This window comes from Numida meleagris, chromosome 1 (genome assembly GCF_002078875.1).
Source record: "Numida meleagris isolate 19003 breed g44 Domestic line chromosome 1, NumMel1.0, whole genome shotgun sequence".
Classification (NCBI taxonomy): Eukaryota; Metazoa; Chordata; class Aves; order Galliformes; family Numididae; genus Numida; species Numida meleagris.
In genome coordinates this window covers 35,561,750-35,587,701 of record NC_034409.1, presented here as the reverse complement: position 1 = coordinate 35,587,701, position 25,952 = coordinate 35,561,750, and the positions used below count along the sequence as shown (strand labels likewise).

At 42.9% G+C, this 25,952-nt stretch overlaps 1 long non-coding RNA gene across 2 annotated transcripts; it reads right to left on the bottom strand.

Moving 5' to 3' along the window:
* Positions 20,128-25,759, bottom strand: LOC110392781. 2 transcript variants are annotated; one of them, XR_002434618.1, is made up of 5 exons: positions 25,510-25,759; positions 25,057-25,199; positions 24,469-24,505; positions 24,029-24,212; positions 20,130-22,326 (listed from the first exon to the last, which is right to left on the bottom strand). It is a non-coding gene; the product is annotated as an uncharacterized LOC110392781 (long non-coding RNA). The 2 variants fall into 2 exon arrangements; XR_002434617.1 differs by having other exon boundaries at positions 20,128-24,212.

The window sequence follows — 25,952 nt, the reverse complement described above, 5'->3', positions numbered from 1 at the left end:
TTAAAATGCAGCCATTTCCCTGAAGCTTCTGCTGAACAGCCTTTACTTCTTCAGGAAAAGTGTTAGAAATCTAGATATCTAATCTAATAAAAAGAATAGTCACATAGAAAGAATGGTGCTGTCTTTTTTAATATGAGAGATTTCCTTCTGCACGTTCCCAGTTCCTGAGGTGCGTCGTAATGTGCAGTGCATACCTTCAGTTTATGCATTTATAGGCTGTGCTGGTCTGTCAGCATTACAGTATGATCCTGCAGTCCATTTAAAATTGGATTTGAGGAAGATGGTTAGCAAAGTGTAGTACCTCAGGGCACAAGCTGACTATCTGTAGGAATCCGGAAAGGCCTGTGTCCCAGCTGTGCTCCCCCTCCTAATTCCAGATGTTGCGCACACAGCTGGCTGAGCACACCAGAAGATGTGCAAATGCCTCACCATGCGGCCAGATTATCACATCTCAATTGGTGCTTTCTTTCCTCGCCCTAGCCTCTCTGCACTGCAATCAAACTGCCTACTCCTACGTTGCATTTTCCTGCTTGGCCTGCCTGTCTCTGCCTCCCTTCCACGTGGCCCCACTGGTCCAGGCACTGTGGCTCTTGTCCTGCAGGTATGGATTGGGGAGAGCAGAAGAGGGGGGGGGTGAGCAGCCTGAAGTCAGAGTCCTGCCCGTGAGCAGTTGGCACACACATGACAGGCCTTGAGGGGTGTGGCAGAGCAGCTGGGCATGTTCCCCATCGCAGCCACAAGCATCCGGCCCCGAATTCCAGCAGAGACTTATTTATTTCAATTAGCTCATTAGGCCTTCCAAGTCTCTGTGCTTATCTCAAAAATAAATATTTGCTGTACAGCACGGCACATTGCTGGGTATTGGTGTTTTCTGCGTAAGAAAAGTCCTTGTAAAGCATACCACAAAGAGCTTGTTAAAAAATTTATTGTGAGGATCTTCGTTCTGGCTTTACTCATTTTCTTTCAGGGCTAAAGCCTCAGGGTTGATGCTGCATCAGTGTGAAATTTCTGTGGAAAATACCACATTTCTTAATAATGCACTCAAGTTCCACAGGAAAGAGAAAAGTATGCAGCAAACAGAACTCATATGAAACTTCTGGCGGATAAGAGCAAGTATTGTCTTGAAATCTCAAGTTTTCCTCTCATTTTTTTTCATGGAATAAGAAGAAATGCTTCAGTGTTAGCAACTGCAGCACTGAGGTGATGGCCCTTACATCGAGGCAGTTAATGTGTCAGCAATTCCATCAGCAAACTTGTTTTTCAGACCTGTTAGCTGAGGTCTGAAAATCAATTCCAGACTTAATCAGGGACAGAGGGGTGTACCACAGCGTCCTGCATGCTGGCGGTACGCAGGCACTGCTGGGGAGGGCAGATTCCAAGGTCTCAGGCCATGAGAAATTCTGTGCTTACAATATTTATGACACAATGACACAGTTGTGCTACAGAGTGCAGAAAAATTAGACAAAATAGGGGATTCAAATGCAAAATAGTTTGATCCTCTGATAGAAATTCCTTGGCCTTTTGGCATTATACCACAATCTGAGGCACGTAAAAATTGTGCTGGAGTTTGCCACTTGTCATATCTCATCACTTAATTATTAAACGTGTGTGGCGTGGTACGGTTGCTCTATAATAAGGTCTGTCATTACTTGAGCAAATGAAATTCCTTGTGCTTTTGTCCCCTCCCCTCAATAGTCAGTTCCCGATAAGGGCACTGCTGCGCTCTTGGCTGACGCAGGCTCTGCGGTGCAGAGCAGATTTGGGGTGAGGCCTGCACTCCATGAGCAGCCACATGCTGCATTTCAGCCTTGCCTTTTCTTCCTCATAAAGGAGCAAATCCCGCCAGAGGAGCTGGCTTGGGTGGCAGTGAGCAGGGCAGCAGAGCATGCTGCTGTGGGAGCTTCTGCGGATGCCTTGCAGCTAATTTATCTTCATCAGCCATGCGTGCCACACACCAGCCTGCAGCTGGGGCCTGCTCCTGGCTGCCTCTGCTGCAGAGAAGTGGCAGATTTTGGCAGGGGGCAAGGTGAAGAATGGGAGGGCTGCTTATGGCTGGGCCTTTTCTGATGGAGGGTATGTTTTTGCTAAGAAAATAAAAAAATGGCTATTTTGCAGTTTCATGGAATCATAGAAACATAGAGTCTTTTAAGTTGGAAGGGACTCTTAAAGGTCACCTAGACCAACTCCCCTGCAATGAGCAGGGACAGCTTGATCAGGTTGCTCAGAGTGCCCCCAGACTGACCTTGAATGTCTCCAGGGACACGGCATCCACCACCTCTCTGGACAATCTGTTCCAGTGCCTCACCACCCTTATCGTAAAAAACTTCTTCCTTATATCTAAGCTAAATCTCCCCTCTGTTAGTTTGAAACAATTTCCCCTTGTTCTGTCACCACAGACCCTGCTAAAGAGTCTGTCCCCTTCCTTCTTACAGCCCCCCTTTAGATACTGCCAGGCTGCTCTCAGGTCTCCCAGAGCCTTCTCTTCTCCAGGCTGAACAGCCCCAGCTCTCTCAACCTCTCCTTGTAGGGAGGTGTTCCATCCCTTGGATCATTTTTGTGACCCTCCTCTTGACACGCTCCAACAGGTCCACATCTCTCCTGTACTGAGAACTCCACATCTGGACACAGTACTCCAGATGAGGTCTCACCAGTGCAGAGCATAGGAGCACGATCACCTCCTTCAACCTGTTGGCCATGCGTCTTTTGATGCAGCCTAGGATACAGTTGGCTTTCTGGGCTGCGGGGACACATTGCTGGTTCATGTCCCGCTTGCTATCCACCAGTACCCATAGTTTCTTTTGGGCAGGGCTGTGCTTGTTTTGATAGCAGGGGTTGCCATGATCCATGTGCAAAACCTTGCACTTGGATTTGTTGAAGCTCATGTGGTTCACCTGGGCCCACTGCTCAAGCCTGTCTAGGTCTCTCTGAATGGCAACCTGTCCCTCAGGTGCACTTGATCCCACTGTCGATGTCACTGATGAAGATGTTAAAGAGCATCGGTCCCAGTACTGACCAGTACTGACCCCTGAGGAACATCACTTGTCACCGATCTCCAACCAGACATTGAGCCATTGACGAGTGCTCACTCTCTGGGTGTGATCTTGCAACTAGTTCCTTGTCCATCAAACGGTCTGTCCATCAAATCCATATCTTTCCAACTTGGAGAGAAGGATGTTATGGGGGACTGTGTCAAAAGCCTTACTGAAGTCCAGACAAATGACATCAGTGGCCTTGTCCACTGAAGAAAAAAGCAACAAGGTTGGTCAGGCAGGACCTGCCCTTGGTGAAGCCATGTTGGCTATCCCATATCACCTCCCTCTCTTCTATATGCCTTAGCATAGCTTCCAGGAAGATCTGCTCCATGATCTTCCCCAGCACTGACGTGAGGCTGACAAGTCAGTAGTTCCCTGGTTCATCCTTTCTATCCTTCTTAAAAATGAGTGCTATGTTGCCTTTTATCCATCGTATTTTTCAAATAATATCAAGAGAAGCTTGGTGAACACGTCAGCCAATTCCCTCAGGACTCTGAGATGCATCTCATTGGGACCAGTGAACTTTTGGATGTTCAGGTTCCTCAGGCAGTCATGAACCTGATCTTTGCTTACAAGGGAGGGGCATCAATCTCCCATTTCCCACCTTCTGAACTATGTGCTCAAGAGCTGTGTGTAGAGTGGTCACTAGTGAAGACTGAGGCAAAAAAAGTTGTTGAATACCTCAGCCTTCTCCTTGTCTTATATTACCATCCTGCCTGTGTTGCTCACTAGCAGGGGGTACACCCTCGTGGACTTTTTTTTCCATTTGATTTACCTATAGAAGGCTTTCTTATCTTTCTTTGTGCCCCATGCCAAGTCCAGTTCCAGTTGGGGCTTGGCTTTCCTTATCCCATCCCTACACAGCCTAGCAGCATCCCTATACTCTTCCCAGGTTACCTGTCCCTGCTTCACTGCCTGTGCATTTTGCATTTTCTTCTTGCACTCCAGTTTGACCAGCAAGTCCCGGTTCAGCCATGCCAGTCTCTTGCCTTCCTTTCCTCTCTTCCTAAACCTGGGGATGGGCATAGCTGCAGGTAACTAAGGGCTCTTGTGCTCTAAGGAAAGCTTCCTGAATGATCTTCCAGCTCTTTACCTTGTCCTTGAGAACAGATTCCCAGGGGGATTTCATTGACTAATTCCCTGAGGAGCAGGAATTTGGCTTTCTTAAAATTAAGCTTCCAGATATTACTCTTTGTCCAATATCCTTCAAGAGTGTGAACTCCACCATAGCATGATCAATGCACAGCCCAGGAAGCCTCCAAATCTGATGTCACCAATCAGTTCACTTGTGTTGGTGAGCAGCATGTCCAGCATTGTATTCCTCCTGGTGGGGCTGCCTATTACCTGGCTCAGGACGTTATCCTCAATACTTTCCAGGACCCTCCTGGATTGCCTACAGCTTACTGTGCTACTTTCCCAGCAAATACATGAGTTTATAAGTACATACTGTGCACAGCAATACTGTATCTTTATAGCCGAATAATCTAGCTATATTTAGTATATATATATTTAAATGATCCTAGGTAATTTCTTCTGAAGCCAGCTGGCCTAGCACTTGCAAACCCAGCCCTACAAAAAGCGCTCCGTGCAGAACCTTGGTCCATCCTGCCCCACAAAGCTTGATAATGAATTGGAAATTACTTCGTTTTAATGTCTTGACCTCAAGGCTCAAAGAGAGATCTGGCAGCAGCCCCATAGCAGAACCCAAGTGGGAAACATTTTGCTGCTATGGTGTACTCGAAGAATTTCTTCAGGCAGCACAAGGTGAGTTTTATGGACCAAAAAACTCTGTCAAAGCAGGGGTGAAATATAAACAAATGAGGAAATAAGTATGTCTACTCCCTCCTTTATCATGCAGGTAGTACAATAAAAGCAGTGGTCCTACAGGAAAAAGCTGATGCAAAGCCTGGCTGAGGAGGCCCTTTAATGTTTAATTTTATTGTAGAATCTCTTATCCAAACAGTAGAGTTCTATATAAGGCCCAGACATGCTGCATGTGGAGACCTCTGTTTGCAGGGTGGCAGGGCTCTGATCGGTGCTGCAGGAGCTCGCTTCACTCTGCAGCCCAGTGCACGCTCCTGCCCTGCATCATCTTTGTGTTCACGTGTGGCCTTCCAAGATGTTCTGTCTTTACCACTTAGGCTTTCCCTGTCCCTGCCTCAGGAGGGAACCGGTTCTCCCATTGAGAATGAAATTAATGAGGAAAGAATCTAGGGAAACTGGCTATTCTTTGACTGATTACCTTTAGTATTTCTCCCAGCTGTGTTGGGGTTCAGCTTTACTGAAAGAACAAACAATAATGTAATTAATATGATTACTCTAATATAATGCAGTCTAAAGATGCCTTCAGCTTGTCGCAGCATGCACTTTTAAATTTTTTGCTCCACAGTAACATTAGAACAGCCAGACTTTCAGCCCTACAAACTGTGGATAATGAATTTCTTTCATCCCAAACAATTTACTAGCCTGTGTATTAAAACACTTAACCAGATCAGTTGTATTTGTGCCAATGCATGCTCTGACGTGCTTAGCAATGGAAAGAAATGAGCAATCAGTGTGCAGTAATGATTATTTTCTTAGTAAATGCTTTTTCTAAAAATGATGGAAATAAAGTCACATATTTCTCAGTGAGAAGTGAATGCTGTTTACACAACCAATATGAGTAATGAAAACAAGTATATTCCCTCCTGCCCTTGCTCTCTTTGGACAGCATCCAGCACTGACTGAAGTCAGTGAGAGCTCTGCCGTGGACTCCCTTGGAGCAAGGCTGGGTCTGCTGTCCACAGTCAGCATTCCCCTCCAACAAGCACAGCTTTGGGAAGGCTGAAAAAATCCCATGGAGAATGCAGTGACTGTCAAGCTGATGTTTAGAAGGGCCTCAATGCAAAGTCAAACTGGGGAAAAGGGAAAAAAGAACAAAAACCAAAAAAGAAAGAAAAGAAAAGAAAAGGAAGAGCTTTAAAATAGAGGTTTGCATGCTTTTTTTCTAACATTCTAGTTTCTGAGGCATTTGGCTATATTTGGTTATATTCTTAGGCTCGCTTCCAGGAGCAGATTGAAGAACTAAAAACTTTGTGAAATGAAAGTTAGGATTTCCACATAATCGCCTGACTTCAAAAACTGACGCTCAGAAATAAATACCCCACCCTGCAACACTTGTTAAAATACCAATATTTTGTAAACATGCGATTTTAAGCTAGCAACACAAATAAGGTCTAAAGAATATAATTATCTCTTTTTTTACATTTGACTCAACAGTGTAGAAATTATGCAGCAAAGGGACCATTCTTTTCTTTCGGAGCTAATCCCCATGTTTTTTACAAACCTGAGTGGGACTGGATTTGCAGTTACGAGGTGCAGGGACATTTTTGAATGCAACTCCCAGAAATGCAGTTAATTTTTCCAGTAAAGTGGAACTTACATAAAATCATCCTGCGTCCCAGAGAACCAAAACTGCACGGTTTTGCCTGCGGGGGTGGATGCCTCGTGTGGGACTTACCCATCCACCCCTGTGACCTGGGCTGGATATGGGTCCTGCTGTTCAGCCATTGGCTTCAGAGGGAGATTTGCCTCAGAAAATATGGGGTGAACACAAACTTTCCACTCGTACATCTGCAAGAGCAGAGCTTTTGCTCCAGCTGCTGATCTCTCCCATCTTGCTTGCTCTCTGGGGTGATTTCTCTTGATCTCAAAGCATATGAACTGAGACTACTCATGCAGTTGTAAAAACAATGCAGATTAATGAGAGTCACTCCCTGCTAGGTGACCCCTAGAAAGCCTACTCCGCAGACACTGGAAGGCAAGAATTTTTAATCCATTTTGGTCAGGCAGTGATTAAATCACTGGACTTTTTTCCCATCAGCAGCATCTTTGGTGTGGAAACTCTGTGGTCAATTTTTATGGCCGTTCAGCAGGGCTGTACTCAGCGCTGCACACTTCCTGGTAGGCATCCACGTTGCGTGCTTTTAAAATTCATTTCAGGTAATCTGCTGCGAAGGAGAATATTGAGGCTGTGCATCTTGGCCACCCAATCTATACTCTCCTGTTGGCAGATCTATACGCCTCTGCCGTAATAAAAGCACCGGCGAGCAGAGCACATGTGGAAGTGTTCCCAAGGAGATCACTGCATCTTAATCGCTGCCTTACGCCCTGCTTAGTACCGTGTCTTCCAAAGCCGCGCACATGTCCATGCAGCTGTATATTTTCATTGCATGTCACTCCCAAATAAATTATTCAGCACTGTTAGATTAGTTATAAATGACACCAATCAATTAACACCACAGCCGGCTTCTGTCACAGGCCAGGATGGTAAAGCTCTTGCCTCCACATCTCCCAGTAAGAAGGATTATGTTAATGACAGCTTATTTTTATTGAATTTTTAATTGATGAGTAATATCTGTGGACTCGCTGTGCTAACATTAGGTCTAGAGAGAGCTAATCTTGTGAAGGAGAATGCGATACGAGCAGAGCTGCCCTTCCCCAGACAAAAGCCCCACTTGTATGTGGCACCAAGCAATGAGATGAGCTTGCTGCTGTCAGCTGTCAGAGTGTTTCACAGGCCTTTACACTAAATATATGGGCCTCTTCCCGACAGAGGGCTGCGCAGGCCTTTGAGGAGGCCATGCATTGACATGCACTTCATTGCTGCTCTGTAATAAGGTGAAAAACTGGGGTGGCTCTGGGTCATGTGCAACAAAGACAGCAGCGGACTGCACTGAAAAATACTCAACCCCAGGACAGTTTTGCTGGTGTGCACATGGGTAAGCCATGAAGAGAGCTGTGTTTCAGTGCTGGCAGAGGATAACAAAGCTGATCCAGTGTTTTCTGCGCTTCTTTAACAAGCAGTAAAGCTTCACAATGATGGATAAACACTATTATTGTGTGTTAAATGGGTGTGTTAAGGACGGAGAGCTTAGTTCTTCAATAAAGACTGACCATGCATCTCTAACTGCTTGAGTGTTTTATATCTAAGCCTTTCTTGTGGCCCCGAGGATTGAAACCAGGCTGCTCAGAGTCCAGTTGAATTCACTGTGTAATGTCACCAAGAACTGTTCGAAAACACACACGTGGCATGTGGACATGGATTGATTCATTAAAGGTGATGGTAAAGTCTGAACTGGAGGGTGCAGTGAAGATGATGATGAATTTTAATGTGGCCGGTGGCTACTGTTCAGCAAATATGAAATTGGAAATCAATGCTAGCTATTAAATACAAATGGATGCTGCCTTCTCAGCTGAAGCCGCCTTCCATTCCCAATCTTTCAGTGTGCCAGGGGAATGCTGGCGTGAACGAAGAAATCTCAGCTTTCCAGCAGTGCCGCTGCCTAGGTGTTGCATGACTGCATCTGAACATAAGGTTATACTTCTTTCTAGATTTCATGCTCAGGGGAAATACCTTTGAGGGAGTGTTTGATGGCGCGGTGATGCCTGAGCCTGCTGGCATCTGGAGACTGGCCCTGAGACATGTGATCGGAGTGCAAACCCTGCAAGCCAGGAGTGACCACATCCCAGCTGGGAGGTGCTGTAGGAGAAGTGTGACATACCCAGCCACAGGCACAAGGAAATGCTGCCAGATGTCCCCTGGCTGCGGCAGGAGAGGCTGGAAGGGAAGTGTCTGCTTCTGCCCACTAGGGAAGCAAAGTCCCCTGTGGTGGAGACACAGTGTGTCCTTGGGAGAGCAGAGGAAATACCAGGAGCTCTGTGCTACATTGTGCCTAGGGCAGCAATTTACCATAACCCAGCTGTGTTCCCGTATAATGCAGAGACAAGGTGTTTTAGCCTCCTACGCAGTGGAATCTTGAGTTCTTCCCCTCTATCTTCAACACTCAATGTGGATGATGGAAAAAAATTCACTTTGTTTCACTTTGTTTTCATAATAAAATACTAGAGAGCAAAGTGACCCCCTCCTCTGAACCAAAGCAATGAAAGAATGAGTATCCCAACCTCATTTAAATATTTGCTGGCTCTGTTGACATTGGAACATGGAGCTAAATCTGTAATTAAATGAGAAAACAATAAACACAACTAGCAAGCTATTGGTTTTCATTAATCCCCATCTAGAATATTTTCAAACTGTGTCTAACAAAATGAGCACTGTATTTTAAAAGCTCATCCTCCTGATCTCTCAAGTGTAACAAGTGATGTTTATCACTTCATTTATGAAAATTTGGTTTATCCTTTTCCATTGCAGCAGCAGAGGAAGACGGGGGGCTGTTCCTAGGTAAGGGTAGAGTACAATAGGGATTTATAGTATATGTGCACTGGAAACAAACATAAATAATCCTGTGTGAGTACGATAGGGGTATTGGTGTAATCAGCTCTTCCTGGGTAAGTAAACAAGATGAGTTGATCTGTTAGCAGTGAGGGGCCTGGAAGATGTGGCCACCCAGCGCAGGGAAGTCAGGATGGTAGAAGAAGGACTTTGAGAACCTCCGGCCCAGAGCCTGCCATTGGCACCACCTGACATGGCCTCGTTCATTGAATCCATGGATAAACTCCATCTAACACAGCTAGTCCTGCCACCAGAAGCAGAGCTCACATGGGGACATTCAGAGGACACCAGATGTGCTTAGGAGGGACAGTAGTGTATCAGCTCCACCATGTTATATTTTCCTCTGTGTCAAAACTTGCCTGACTTCTCCCATTATTTATTTTAATTTTACCTTGTGTTGGCTCCCATATGATAGCAATGTTTTTCACACTTCCATGTTATCCTTGAGCCTGCACTGGCAGCTGGATACCTACTTCTCCTTGGCTAACATGTAGGAATTGAGCTAGTAAGGTTGAAGCGTTCATGATTCCCAGCTACTTTGGCCAACATTTTAACACTATCAGATGAAGATTTATATTTGAAGTTGATTGGAGCTGATTATCAAAATGGGATGGAGTGAAGCATTGCTAAAACATCTCCAGAAATTTTTCATTTTGTGAATGTTAGAGGTTTTTTTTTTAATTGATATTTGACATTTCAGCCAATTCTGAAAGCTTCAGGTTTTAATTGCAGTAAAATCGATGGTGCACCAGAAGTAATGAAGTGTGCCTGAATTATTCTGACATAGATATAATTGCCGTATAACTCCCGCAGCAGGGCCCCGTCCCCCCACCACAGTCAGCATCTCATTGTTTGCCAAGAGTAAAGATGCCAAGAGCCAGTGGGGCAGAGTGCAGTTAGCCAGGATGATCTCCCTGCCTGCTTTTGTGGTTTTGAATGACAAATAGCAAACAGCATCTGTGAAGAGAAAAGGGTGCTCGAAGAAGATGGCTTGCTGGCATCCTGAGGATGCTTCACACTCCAGCGGTGGAGAAGATGAGTGTGGAGGTGATGTGGGAGTAGAGCAAACACTGGTGCAGAGAGTTTTGTTCAGGTGGGAGGTGTGGGTAGAAAGCAGTGTTCTCTGTTACAACTGAGTTTTGACTTTCACTGTAGTACAGAAAAATCAGGATGAAATGCCCTGCAAACTATCGTCTGCCACCTACTGGAAGCACGGCACTGCACAGGGCTAGGGGAGAATAAGGCATAGAGCCAGAGAGTGACAAAACCCAGTGTGACTGAGGAGTCTGTCCTCCTAAGGGACTCTGTGGGGCAAGCATTTCTGTACAGGGTTTCTTGCTGAGTTGTCTCTGCTGCCTTTTCTTCTCCTGGAGTGAAACATATCTAAGATGTGGTGACAGCAAGGTGAATGTCTTCCCTGGTCTGAGGATGCTTGGCTCCACACCTCCTCTGCTGGAGACAAGCGAGGCATAAGGTTTCAACTTATTTTACTGCAGAAGCTCCCTTATACACAGAATAACTGTGCCTTCATTAAAGGCACTTAATTCAGCTGGGGAGGGTGGGATGCAATATAGGTCTGCCTACTGCTGCAATTCCTGAGCCACAGGGGCAGCTTTTGTGATAAATAGGTAGAAAGATAATTTGATAGATTACTGTTAAGCCTTCCCTCTCTCTCATTCTCTCTCTCTTTTACAAATAGATCATTTACAAGCACAGGGAGATGTAATGGGGATATACAGTCATCTGGACTTTTACTAAAAATAATACAAGATAAATTTAGTTAATGAGTTCAGCATGTATATGTTTTAATAGCTTTCATCTGCTGCAGTGTCATACTGGCTCCTATCGTACATCATCGCTTCTTTCAGCACACTTAAATGGAACACAAAGCATAATTCAAATTCCCATAGAAAATAACTTGCTTTTAGTTAAAAACAAAAACAAATGCAGCAGCAATCATACAAAACCATACAGGCAGTATATCAAAAGTTGAGCCAACTTCTGCTCTTTTACTCAGGAAAATAATCCCTACTGACTTCCTAACCTCAGTATGGTAAACAGGGCTATATTTTCTGAAGAAACTTTATGTTGAAGTATATTTCATATTGGCTCCTAATACCAAAGGCACTTTGAAAACTTTTCATATGTCTAGCTGAAACATAGTGAATGAGCTCTCTACATTAATAGAGGACATAACCAATCAATTAGTATAAGGACTCTCTCTCCATAATCACCTGACTTGATCATACATCACCTAACCACAGTGCTACTAAAGCAAGACAATTTTAGTAGCCTGTAGTTGTCCATGAAGTCAACACTTTTAGACAAGACTCCTGTATCTATCAGTATAAGTTACAAGAACAGTTGTTCTAAACCCTGGATTAAAATTTGAGATGTAAGATTAAATATGCTGCATATCTCCAAGGAGTGAACTAGGCCCACTCTTTGGACCCATGTCTGCTTATTAAGACAGGGCCACACCTATGTTGCTCAAAGAACTGGAGCATGGTGTGCTATACATACCTGTGAACAAGGCTTGCATCTGCAAGCTGTACTTGCAAAAATGTGTGAAAAAAGTAATTTTCAGGTTGGCCTTCTTGAATATTGGTGGTAAAAGTCATGAGGGTATCAGTAACAGCGTAACCCTTTGCTTCTGCCTTTGGATCTATGTGGTTGGGATGTGAGATGTGTTTTCTCTCTTCTCACAAAACCATTATTTTGTTTCATCATGTTCTATGTTCCTATGAAGATGTCCCACTTTTTAGTCTGGAAATCGGTTGGGAATGAGCTGCTAGGGGTAAAGAGTGATGTACAGAAGCTTGCCAGCCAATATTTTCTAATCGCAGGTCTTCTTCCAAATAATTTTTATCTGAATAAAGCACTTTAATATAAAATATACCAATGGAAAGGGGCATACAGTGTGAAACTATGAAGCAAAACTTATTTGTATCTCTCTCCTTCACCTTGATCTTAATCTACATCAGCAAGGTTTGGTCTTGTCCATGTGAAGACGGCTGCTGTTGACTTCAGTGGGATTAGGTATTAGAAACGTGCAGAGGGAATGACAAGAGACAGCATTTCACAGCCTTTCTGCACAGGAAGAATTAAAATACCAGGTGCAAATTCAGGGAGAAGAAAGATGCAGATGTTGCATTTGCTACGTTTAGAAATAGGCGGCCAAAAATCAATATTCTTTATACATAGTTCTGAAATATGCTGCCTAAGGTGACTTGGACACTACAGTGATGTGTGTCCTAGAAATCTGATCAATACAACATCTGCTCCAAAGGCCTGCTTTAGTGAAAACTGGTATGACTCCTGACTTCTCAGAACATGGTCAACTCCTGCAGAAAGTAAGCACAAGCACACTCTCTAATCAAATGTGATTATTGCCAATAATGTTTCAGGTACAGTTTGCTATATAACCCACTTACTGGACTAAATTCTAAAAAACAGATCAGATCTGTCTGGAAGATTTTTTATAAAAAGTAGAAAACACATGCTCAGTGCAGTAAACCTGGCTGATAAATGTACACTATATTGCTTTGCTCAAAAGTATATGTTTGTTCTTTTTCTCCTCCTAACCTAAGCTCATTGTGTAGATATGTATAAGAAATACACTAATTTAATATGACATCTTTCCTTGTATCTCTTGTCTTCTACTATGACCTTATAAGTCTTTCAAACTGAAATACAGTGGGAAGCAATGAGGCAGAGATTACAAATGAAGAGCTCTAAAGGCAATGGAAAATCCCTCAGGCATTCCCCAAATATTTCCATGTTCAGAGGAAATTCCTTTTATCTCGAGGCTGACACTGTACCAGAACACTTTGCATTTTATGCCATTTTTATTCATGTTCATCGAATCACCAGTGTTCCTAGGAAACCCATGCTTAAAACCCGTGGTTAGATTTGCCAGAACTACAGAAATCATGGAGAGTGAACCTGCAGAAGGACACTAGTGAATAAGAATTTTCTAGCCTTGTTTTGGGTGAGGTCCACTAGTATAAATTTTCTTATCTTCCAACTCCAAAGAAACAAAAATATGTTAGAAATTCCCATAATTAACACAGTAATCAGAGAGAATTAGAATAACAACATCAAAATTCCCCACTGCTCCCAACTGGAAGTGCACAAACACTGATATTTTCTACACACTACTGCTTCCTTTCTAAAAACTATTTACAACTCAACTCTCTGAACTCAGTTAAAAACAAATCCAATAGGAACAATGAGTTCAAAGGCAGAATTCCCTTATCATCATCAGTCGTATTTATGAGCACTGGTCAGAAATGTTTTGTGCATCTTTGAGGTCTCCTTTCAGTTAAATATCTGCTTTCTTTAGCTGAGATGAAAGGTCTTGGCACTACAAGTACGCTGTGCAGTGGCCCTTTGTAACTAGCAAATGCTAAGTCTTGGTACCAGAGTGAATGTAAATAGAAAAAAAGCCATTTGTATTTTAAAAAATATTTTTTAGGTGTACTTTTTTTTTGTAGGGATGGAGAGAGAATCTGTCCTAGAACACCATCCAAATAAAGCACAGCAACACTTAACTCATTTGTTTAATCCATCAGGAAGATGGTGCAGTTTGAAAGGGGTGCTGGAGCATATGAGTATATGAAATTGAAAGAGCCATTCTGCTCTCTGGAGCTGAGGCGCATACATTTATTATTTGTTTTAAAGGTTACTTTTAATGATGCTATGGAGAAGCACATTCTGAAAGGGGTATATCTGAGTGCAGCACTATTATTCCTAACAAATTAGTCATACTGCATCACCAAAACAGAAAACAATGAAACTAAGGAGCCAGGGCCCTAATTTGCTCTCAAGTGTGTTGGTGTGAGTCCATGGGACTAATTCTCTGGCTGGGCTGAGCTGTATCAGAAAAGACAGTTGCAGCCTGGAGGCTGCTCCAAACTGATGAGGCTGAGGACTACAGGTGGCCACCTCCCTGCTGCCATTCCCCTCCCCATGGGATACACAGCCAGCCCAGGAGGCCATCTGCTTCCTCCCTCAGTGCTAGTGGGGTGGTGTGAGGCACTGCTGAATGAGAGATAGCCAATCTTCTTCCCAGGATTGAAGCACTGCAGAAGCTCACCGTTTTTTATGCCCATTGAAAAGTAAGAAAGAAATAAGAATGTTATGACAGAGTTTGTAGAAGGATATCTTTCTGCTCTGTTCAAACAATACAATGTTCTGTGTCCTGATTAACCTTTGTGGTGTTAGCATTTTTAACATGCATTCTTCATTAAAAAGAGCTGGAACAAATGTCCATTCTTGGTCCGGGTTTGTAGTGGAGTTCACAGGTGAGTCTCTGTCATACACCGGCATCAGAACACTGAAGACCGAGTGCACGCACTGGGATTAGAACTGTGCTCTCAATGAGGTTTCCAACAATGCACTACAGCTGACAAAGTGTGGCATCACTTCAGAGAAGTAAGATCAAAATCCACCCTTGACATTTGAGCCTCCCTCCAGTTTAGAACAGAAGATTTGATTCTGCCAGATTCCAAACTAATATTTCATCCTAAGTCTGTTGTCAAAAAACCTTACTCTGTGCTCTTTTTCTTCATCTTTGCAGCGTCATGCTTGTAGATAAACTGCATAGTAAAAAATAAAACTAGTAACCAAATTAGCAGGTACACGAGCTACCAAGTATCATCATCATCTGAGCAGCTCTCCCCCTTCCCCCACTTGCCTGCTTGTTGCAAAGTATTAAATCACTGCGAGAGCACTGCCCTACAAAGAGCTCCCCAGGAAAGCAGCTGTAGTAAGCTGGGGCTGGCTTCATCTTTCTGCATTTGTAACTGTGGTGGATGAGGGTGACAGAGCTACGTGGGCAGAGAAGTAATTGGAAGTAATCACAAAACAGACTTACATAAGTGAAATGATGCATACAAGTAGTCTTCGGAGATTACAGATATTTGGGTTGGGAGAGGAGCTTTAATTGGAACTGACCTTGTAAAACACGCTCCCTTATGCTCAGGCTTATAATCATGGGTGGGCTGGATGATCTATTTTAAAAATGCCTGCCTCACATTAACCACCCAGTTTTTAGAGAGTGGTTGACGGCATGCCAGTTTTAATCTGGCATGCAAGCAGTTAATGGAAACAAGCGTGAATATTTCATGTAGCACCTCAGACAGCACTCCCATGCAATGTTTTGACGTAAGAAAACACTTTTCTTCAGGAAAATAATATACTAATAATACAAGGGTTGCTAGTAGGACAGCAGATTTCCAGTTGCTGATCTGATTTATTTTTAGAAGGAAGAGGAATTAGAGAAAAAGAAGATTTAATAAGCAGGGAGATTCTCCTAAGAAGAAGTAGTCAAAATTAGTTCCTTTTATTATAGCACAGAATCCAATCGGCCCATCAATAATAAGCAAGCCATTCAGCCTGGTAAATTTGTGCAGGAAAGAAAGGCTGCATCTTTTTGCACTTTGGGTGGAGGCAAAGAGTTGGGCTGGAAAGGGGCAAAGCAGTATTTACAAAGAAGTTCAGGGCTGTGCTTTTCAGGCTCTGGCTGCAACAGCCAGTGACTCACTTTAAAAAAGAAGAGCATGAGTAGAGGATATTTTGAATTTGTGGAGTTTTGATTACATGTACCTGATGTGAGCTTTTTTTTTTTTTTTTTACTTTGGCAATTACCAAGTCTCACAATTACTCTGTGCCTTGGCCCCCCTGCATTATCTATGCATGTGTATTGGCTTTGGGGCTGTGAGTGGTGCCAGTGGGGTGAGCTCCCCTCAGGTTGTGCAGGACCAGTTTTGGGCAAAAAGAAAATTTTCTTAGGAATAGCTTAGTTTGCTCTGTGATACATAAAATAAAATAAAATAAAATAAAATAAAATAAAATAAAATAAGAAGTATTTTCTTTCTTTCTTCCCCCCTCCCCCCCTTTTTTTTTTAACTCTGACCAAAATTGAGAACATTGCCAGTTTTCTGCCAAAAATCAAGTTTCCTGTAAGGAAACTCTTTCTTATCCATGTGCTCAATTTCTGACTGCCTTCATGTATACAACATTCATCACCGTAGTGTCTGAATGTAGCATCACACTTCCAGGAAACCAAACCAAATTCACATCTGACACCAGTGACTCCGGAACTTACATAAGAGCAACGTCCTAAAACATGCTGTTTGTATAAGAAATGGGAATTGTTAAAAGTGTTTTCAAAGAAATAGCCTCTGATCTTTTGCTTCCTGCAACCTCAGACTCTTAAAACCCTTTGCTGTGATTCAGTTTTTTTTCAGCCAATCTTCCATCCCTAACCTCTACACAGGCTTTCAAAGTGGATGCTGTCCAGAAATCCTATTACAATAAATTTACTGTATTAAAAAAAAATCTAGAGGAAATAAGATATGGTCGTATTATTAAGTCTGACTGTTCACCATTGCCAGCCTTTCATCTAGCCCTTTGCTTATTGTTGTTTTATCCTGCACTTAATCTCATTTAAAGTATAGGTGCTTTAGTGTGAAGACCTTCCATTTGCTTTCTTTCAAGTGTCTTCTGCATATATGATACCACATTTAAAGGAGTTATTTTAGAAAAAGGGCCTGCCATGTAATCTCTCTTTACTGTGCTTTTCATGTCTGTGATGCTAAAAACATAAATTTTTGTTACAAAAGCTTAACCAACAGTTGTAAGCCTAGCAAGAACATATTTCTGTAGCTCTCAGTCTCCTATGTCATAAGCAGTGAGGCCAGATCTCCAGAATTTTCAGAGAGAGTGATTAATGTAACGACCCCAGATCCTTTTCCTCCTTGCAGCTTTCCAGACTCTCTGCCCCAAGCCTGTAGCCTTGCCTAGGATTGTTGTGACCAAAATGCAGGACCTGGCACTTGGTCTTGTTGAACCTCATCCCACTGGCTTCAGCCCAGCAATCCAGCCCGTCCAGATCCCTCTGTAGGGCCTTCCTACCTTCAGGAAGATTGACACTTCCTCCCAACTTGGTGTCATCAGCGAATTTACTGAGGATGCACTCAATCCCCTCATCCAGGTCATCAATAAAGATATTGAACAGGACAGGCCCCAGTACCGACCCCTGGGGAACATCACTTGTGACCAGTTGCCAGCTGGATTTAACTCCATTCACCAGAACTCTCAGCCCAGCCCTCCAGCCAGTTCTTCATCCAGCAAAGCGTGCACCTGTCCAGATGGATCAGGTATCACCAAATCTGAATAAAAAATGAGTTGTATGTGAGAATACATACCCCCAAAGAAATCTTGCTGAACACTTACTTGAGCAAGCGGATCTGTCCTGCTGAGGTGGATGGCCACCCCAGGGCTTCCAGGCTGACACTGTGCCAGAGGACACCTGTCCCAGAGCACAGCTCTCCCTGGGTTTGCAGCACTGGCTAGGAAGCCAAGCAGTGCTGTGAGCTTTGAGTTCAGGCCCGGGCCTGAAAGCAGGGCTGCACCCAGTGAGCGGCTTGGCAATGGGATAACAGTGCTAGTGCGCTGGCCTTGGTTGTATGGGCAGCCTGACCCTTGCCTGTCACTGTAACTCCAAGAGGGAAAAAGTCTGTGCTTTACAGACCTGGCTGCTGGAATATAGAAAAAAAAAAATACAGCAATGAGTTTTCATGTTCTGTTACGAACGTATTTCGCCTCCCCCCTTCATCTTTAAAACCGCTTTCCAAATCAGAATAGAAAGGTTTCTTTTCGACGTGCTGATGGCTAGCGAAGCAGCGATCCCCGCCCCGTGCTGGATGCCAGCTGCTCCGCCGAGCCCCAGCAGTGCCTCACGGCGCTGCCTGCTGCAGCAGGTCGTGCCACCTAGTGGTGACGGCGACATCGTGCCATCATCCTGTCCAGCCTCTTCCTGAAAAACAGCAGTGGCCAGCGTGCTTGAAACTGCGGAGCCGCAGTGTCCTACGTTACTGCTCCGTGCCCTGTCTGCTCAGGTAAGTTGGCCTCCAAACTGCACATTAGCCCTCAGAAGACTGTAGATAATATCCCCGTTGAAAGCAAATGCCAGAGGCAAGTGCTGACATCTGCAGCTTTGCCTGCCCACTGCAGCCGGCCCCTGCCTGGCCCTTGCAGCCAGAGGCTACGTGCTCATAAAAAAGCAAAATACAGACTCATGCAGTCCTCCTTCAGTGCCACTTCTGCAGCTCTTTTTCTTTGCCCAAGTCATAAGATAGCTGTCAACGGTCCATACATTGCCTGGAAACCCTGGAAGGTACAGTTTGAAGAGAAATGTTTCTAAACAGTTTTATTTAACTGATTTTGTATTTCACTTCCATTTATGATTATTGTCTAAACTTCACTTTGACTGGGCCTGCAAACCTTCAGCAAATTCTAAATTGAAAGTTTTCCATTTATCTTTGTTCAGTGACATTGGCAGCAGAGTGCTTTTGAAGGTTTGTCATTTTTTTGGTTGTACAACTGTATGCAGAGAGTGAGAAAAAAGATGGCGTCTGTCCACACTGTGGCATTGGAGTTACAGCAGCAAAGAACCCGCATCAAGATATTTATCAACCAAAACACAACAGAAGAAACTGTTGACTTCAATTTTTCTGCACTGAACAAGCCAGAGAACAGACTGCAGCTTTAATGAATAGACTGTAGTGGAAAATTTCTCGTATTGTACATTCATGCACAGTTTAATGGATTCAGGCCAATATTGAAAAGAAAGTCAGTGTTCAAGTCTTCACAGAAACTGCCGTGCCACAAAATCTGCATTGTCCCCACCCAGAGACTGAAGATTTGCCTTGCCTGGTGCGAGGCAGGAGCCATCCATCCCACACCTCAGGTGCTGCAGAAGCTAGGCCCCAGGGGAACAGGAGAACACGGTGCTGCTTCAATTCTGTTCTGGACAATGTTAGGAGATGAGCTTTAAATTAAAACCAAGATCCCCTATGACTTATTCTGACAGAAACTGCTGATAAAAGGTCTTGCTGGACCTAGCCCTCACTCCATCACATCAGCAGTTGCTCCTGCTCCCTATGGGATATCCAGGCCCGGCCTCCTCCTTGCAGCAGGCCTTCTGCTGCGGGGATTAGCTGAGTGCCCGGGAAACAAACACCACTTCTGTGTCTGACACTATGCCAATAAGGTTTTCTGGCATTTTCTTCGTACTTCTTAAATAATCCAATTCAAAACACAACAAAAAGTATGTTTGAGAGATGAGCTGTAGCTCTCAATGAATGTAAAAAATGGATTAGGAAAGCATCATTTATTGAGGATTAAGCATTGTATAGACAGAAGACGTGAGAAACATGTATTCTTTAAGCTGTCTTAATACCATGCTTTCAGTGTTGAGTACATGTCAAGAGTGGAGTAAGTAGACATGGAAAGAGTAGGAGGAAAATCACTTGGAAGAGCTGCTGCATTACAGTTGTATTGTAAAGTTATAGTAAGAACAGATGCAGCATGTTACGACAGGAACTAATGTAACATCTCCAAGAGCAAATTGTTCATGTGAGGATGACTGTGTCTGGGAGGGAGATAAGGCTGTGAGCAGAAAAAGATACCAAACACACTGACACAAATAATTTTTTAAACTTGAAAAGGCATACAATTTCACACAGACTGCCATGCTTAAAGGAGAGACCCAAAATGCTGAGAAAACCAAAGATACTCATTTTCTCATGTGAGACTAATATAGCAGCTGTGATAATGGAATCAAGCTGGATTGCCTTATTGGATCCTGTTGCTATTGCTCAATTAACATGTCCAATGACTTTCAAACATTTTTCTGATACTATATTTCTACTAAATCCAATTTCTGATAAGAACAGGGCAGATGAAGTCTTTCCTCTTTCTTTTCTTTTCTTTTTTTCTTCCTCAACACAAAGTAAGGTTTTTGAAAAATCTGAAGCTTTTTCATTGAAAAATTATGATTTTTTTCATCAGATGATTGCACATGAAATATTTAACTTCAAATTATTTCCACGTAGTACTGTATCTACCAGACTATGCGGGAGGTTAATACCACACTGGAGGCTATATGTGGACAGAAAGATAGCTGAATATTTTACTGCTATTCAGCCCTAAACACTAGGTGACTAGAGGATAAAAGGTTATCATACATAATTCTTTTTAGTCCTCTTAGCAGAGATGATGAATCAATGGCGCTATGGCTAGATCTGGCATGCAAAGCAGCTAATGTGGTCTGTGGAAAGAAGAGATACCTTCAGCAGACTGTGCCTCTGAGTTTGCTCCATTGATTTTAGTGGGAGCTATGTAAGAGAAGGAAATTGCAGGACTTGTTTCCAGGTACTGTTATGGAAAGAAAAACCCTAATGAAATTATCTTTGGACGTGTACTTCTGCAAGTCGAGTATTTTGAAATGAATCCAAAGTATCATATTTAGTGGTACATATTTTCTCAAAAGTACTGAAAGCTCTGGTGTATCTGAAATTGAAAAGGCATGCAAGATCAAGTCGATTGAAACTCAACTTTTGGGCATCAGGACTGAGTAGATGTGATAAGGAGCAGATTGCTGGTTGGGTGGCACCGTTCAGCAGTAAGTGGGAGCTTTAGATTTTGCTACAAAGAGAGTACTAGAAAGCACTGTTTTTCTTCAAACCAGTTGTCATCATGGCAGAGCCCACTGTGCTTGTTTTGTGAAGGCCCTGAGAGCATCCCCGCACCAGGAGGCCTAGCTGTTGGGGCTTGGGGATGATGCAATCATGGATGAGGCCCTCCAGGAACACCCTCAACTTGATTGATTTCTCTAGTGGCTATTATCTTGAGGAAATAATTTTCTTAAGAAATTCAAGATGATGTGTCACAGTGATGTCATATCTGCCTCTGAAGGTTCTTCAGGATTTTTGCCAACTGCTGTTTATACAGAACTCTATTAGAATGATGTCCTGGGGGGCTACAGGCAGGGAAGGAGGTAGGAAACTTCCTGGTAAATATTCAATTTCTTTGTGCTCGCGTGTGCCAGACAGAAGGAAGCTGAGACAATTAAGAAACCTCAGTGTTAGGGAGGACATGCTGACAAGACCATTAAGCTTTGATTTGTGTGGTACTGTATCACCTAGCAGTCCAAATGGATTGGGCAGAGCACATGATTGTGCTGCTGCTGAATTATCCAGAGTACACAATATGGTATTTATACTAACTTTACATTGTCTGCAGGGAACTGACAATGCCTAGTCTGACATAGAACTGGAGTGGTGTGTGCGCAATATACTCAAACCAATACAAACACAGACTTTTTTTAGCACCTTCAAATCACCCGTGGCACTTTGCACTTGCAGTGTTTTGTACCTGCTGTATTAAGTGCCCTAAAACATTCTTATGTATTGCCTAACTTAATCCCAACTGAAATGCTGAACTGCAGTAACGAAAATCTTATGGTAGAGTTCAAAAGCTCTTGACCTTGTGAACAACTCATCAACAACAAGCACGCAGTAAACCGGATTCCTTTCAACAGCTAAATAAAGCTGAGACATTTACATGACCTTCTGAGTGTACCTGGTGCAAACAAAGAGCTGTTCAGGCTTGTGCTAGCCCAGGACTACGAGATCCTGGCTACTTGCAGGTTTGAGTTGGGTTAGCTATGGAAGGCAGCTAGAGCTGGGCTTTTTCAGATGCCCTGGTTACTCTATTTGCTCTTTGAGGAGAAACAAGTTTATAAATCTGGCTTTTACAAACTTTTAAAGCTAAATATCACAATGGACACTGCTGGCAGAGACAATTGCTAGCAGCAGTGGCAGTGGCCACAGCTAGCAAGAGCAGCTATTAGCCTGGGCTGCACAAACACTGTTAAAGCTACTGGCACAGCATATTTCAAGCACTTAGTGCCATCTCTTTCAATATTTACACCATAATAACCAGTTTTACATACATTTTACTCAGAACGTTACCTCTATTCATTATCATTGTTTTATAGATAACAGATAAAACACAGATTTTAGCGCATACGACAGACACTGGCAAATTGCACCAATAGATTGCACCGATGGTCTAGGTATACAAAATCTAACCTTGTTTGAACATTTTCACTCTGTCCTCTGATGGAATAGACTTGTCATTCCATATCCTGAAGGACATCAGTGGAGGTGCCTGGGGAGATGCAGAGTTGTACATGTCTGGATTCCAAAACATAAAGGGCAGTGTCCTCTCTACAGTTTGGTTAATTCCCACTCCCCTAATGAGCTTTCCTTTTTAAATGGTTATGTGACTGTTAAAGTCAGTGCCATGGAAGTGATTTGTTATTAGTATTTGTACATAGTGCCAATAGTGTGACAGCAGATTGTTGTTACAGAGAGTATACAGAACCAACGGAGAAATGACAAAATTTCGTTATACAGAAAGTTCAGCAAGTCTTTTATAAAACTTTTTCTTAATATATCAGATAGTTTTGGTCACTTAGCAGATGGCCCTCTGCAGTGACTATTAGCCGCTTCTCCTTCCCCTTTGAGCTTGAACTGCGTTACCTTGCCAACACAGCTGAGCCCACCAAGCCCAGGTCTGAGACACCCGAGGCCACGCTCATGTTCCCATTGTTACGGGGCCGTTACCAGTGCATCAAGCCATCCAGGGATTACACACACGCTGCCAACAGGAGTTACTCCCCGAGGGGTTGTCATAACACATTATTCATGCCAGCATTGCACAATTTTGCTACTGTGGTGTGTAAATCTTATGTGCTTTTAAAAACAGAAAGGAGATTATTACTGCATTATGAACAGTCACGTAGACTGGGAATGGCTGAATGTGTGCAGCCGCACATAATATGACAAAGCAATGCTCTGCGCTTCCTATAGAAACAGAGATCACTTGCTTACAGCTACAAGTTGGGTATACTCTTCTTCACTAGAGGATGAGCAGCTGTAGTTTTATTCTGCTCTCAGGGCAAATGTTAGAACAAAATTAGATCAAAATGACACTTGCTTTCCTACTTTGCTCTTTCTTCTGAAGCAAGAAATGACGTTAACCATTGTCACCCTCGCATCAGCAACACACATTTGAGATTGTTCTGCTTCTGAACTTGAATTCTATCCTTTTTTAAAATCTTGTGCTTTTACAATCAAAATAAACTCAGAATTAGTAGATATCAAACCATGGCTACAAATCTCATATTGTTCTTTCTTAAGAGAAGGGAGAATTTCAGAAAGCCTAAAGATGCTGATTTCAAAAGGGGCCTGATCTGAGACATTTCAGAGTTTCAGGATCACCCAGGGCTGACACGGAGGCTGGTAGCTCTTGGTTATGGAAGTGCTGCAGCGTGTGCCTGGCCTCAAGTGCCTGAAAAATGAAGTTCTCAAAGGCAGCAGTCACTTTTGACAGTGATTTGTCCTAAGAGAGCTCACAATGTACAAAAAAAGTGGATGGTGGGCTAAGAGTTGAACCCTCTGTCCACATTTCATATTTGTTTTGACTTCTTTTTCTGTTAGAAAGATGAACTATGTAGGCTCTTCTGCAATTCAGAATGAAATCATATCAGACTGACAGACCAGTTTAAGGTAACAGCTGATGTATTTGCCAAGCTCAAGAACCATTACTGTGGCACAAAGCCAGGATATCATTGAATCCAGATCCCTGTACGCAACAAAACGCTGCCCTTTAACAACAGCTGGATCAGCGCTGTGAGTTGAAAATGGGATTGAAATGAGTAGTAAAGTCAAAGTAGTTTTGACACTGCAGTTTCTAAATGAGTTGCAAAATAAGCTGGAACAAGTTTGCACTAGAAATATTTGCTATTAAGGGTAAAACTGTGGGACTTGAGCCAGGCCAGCTGTGATTTCCTTCTTTACTCACGTACCAGTAGGTGCCAGAGGCTACAGACACTGGAGGTAGAGAACACGTTTCACTGCTCTCATTTGATTCCCTGGGGCTGATACACAGAGTTGACAGGCTCCACGGCAAGCTGTGTCTAGCCATCCTTGGCTGGAGGGAGGATCGCTGACACATTGTGTGTTGTGTTTTGGCGGGATAGACCATCAATGCTAAAGCAAAAGAAAGGAAAAAGACTTTGGGTTACCGATTCTTTATGGCATTGCGTGTAGTATACAAGTTTACAAGGGGCATGAGCAACAGGTCATAAGGAGGTCTCCATTTACTTAGATGGAGTAGACAGCTATTCACAGGCTAACGTTCAAGTGAAAGGTGCTCAGGGAAAATCTAATCAAGCACTTGAAGTGAGGACTTAAGAGGGCTGAGGTCAAGAGACAGAGAAGGTCAAAGATAAAGATCATGACATACCTGCAGTGAGGGGTAGTGAAGCTAATGGGCAAACAATCTGAAAATAAAAATATGAGTCACAAATTATCTATTTGACATTACACATGTAAAAAAAAGAGAACTGTGTGATTTAGAAAGAGAAATTACATCTGTTAATTCATTTGAAGAACAGCAACAACATCAAAATCTGGAATAAAAATCAGTAAGGCAAAATGAAATACTGATATTTGCTTCATAGGAAACAAAGGAGGAAGATGGTCATCCTCCCAAGTGTTGAGGAAATCTGAAGTGACTTGAAGTACACTAAAAACTATTTGAATGTGTTGTGTAGAAACACTAGATTTAAATGCTATTTTTTTAAACCAATAAGTAATAGAGACCAGTTACCAAGGGATGTACATTTACATCAGTCCCAGCTAATTTATTTTCCAGAAAGCTCTTCATAGGTTTTGGGACACAACATTTTCCTTCTTCTCAGTGCCATAAGTTTGTGAATACACTGTGACTTTTTCTACACGTTGATTCATTTTTATGATTGCATTATTTATTCAGCACACATGAAAATATTCTTATCAGTTTAAGCATTTTAGCATTCTTACATCATATTACCTCGAACAACTGTGAATTCATTAATGTATGTGCACTGAACTTGAAGTAGCCAGTATGTGTCAGCAGTGGTAAGGAGCATCAGGTAAGGATCCCAATGTATTTACTGAGGTGCTTCCTCTGCATCAGCTAATGACATTTCTTAGCTGTAAGGAGAGTTAAAATACAATTTAAAGCAATCAATGCATACAAAGGAATATGTATTCCACTGCTTCAGGATAATGTATTTTGCTTTATCTTATGAAAATAGGGAAGACGTTGTTAAGAAATACAATAACCGGTGTTTCAGGATGGTGTGGTGTCATGTTATGTATTTGCATTACAGAATCAACCTCTGAAAGCAGACAGCCCCAAACCATCTTTTGTTTGGCTAACTGCAAAACACTCCAGAAATACACTGAAATTATGTTTGATCACGTTTCCCTGCATATCAAAGAAGAGAGATTCCTGGCAAACCTGGAATCTGTGCGTTGAACAAGGAGCTTGTCAGCTGGCTTTGCATATTCTGTAACAAGTTTGTGTGTTACTACAGAAAATGTACCGAGCTAGACCTGAGTGAACATCACAAATAAGTCACTGCGGTAAAAAAAAAAAAAAAAAAAAAAGAGCTGGTTTACTTGGTGGACCTAAGAGTCTCTCTGTTCTTTTTAACTCGATGCACTCAAGAGCGCTTGAGGATCGCCCCCCATGAGGACCAGCCCGAGGAGACGAATAATTAAAACCAGTCTCCTGTGCCAAATTTGAAAGGAAACAACACTTCTAGAAACAAGCGTTGGGAAAAAAAAAAAAAAAAAAAAAAGAGCTGGTTTACTTGGTGGACCTAAGAGTCTCTCTGTTCTTTTTAACTCGATGCACTCAAGAGCGCTTGAGGATCGCCCCCCATGAGGACCAGCCCGAGG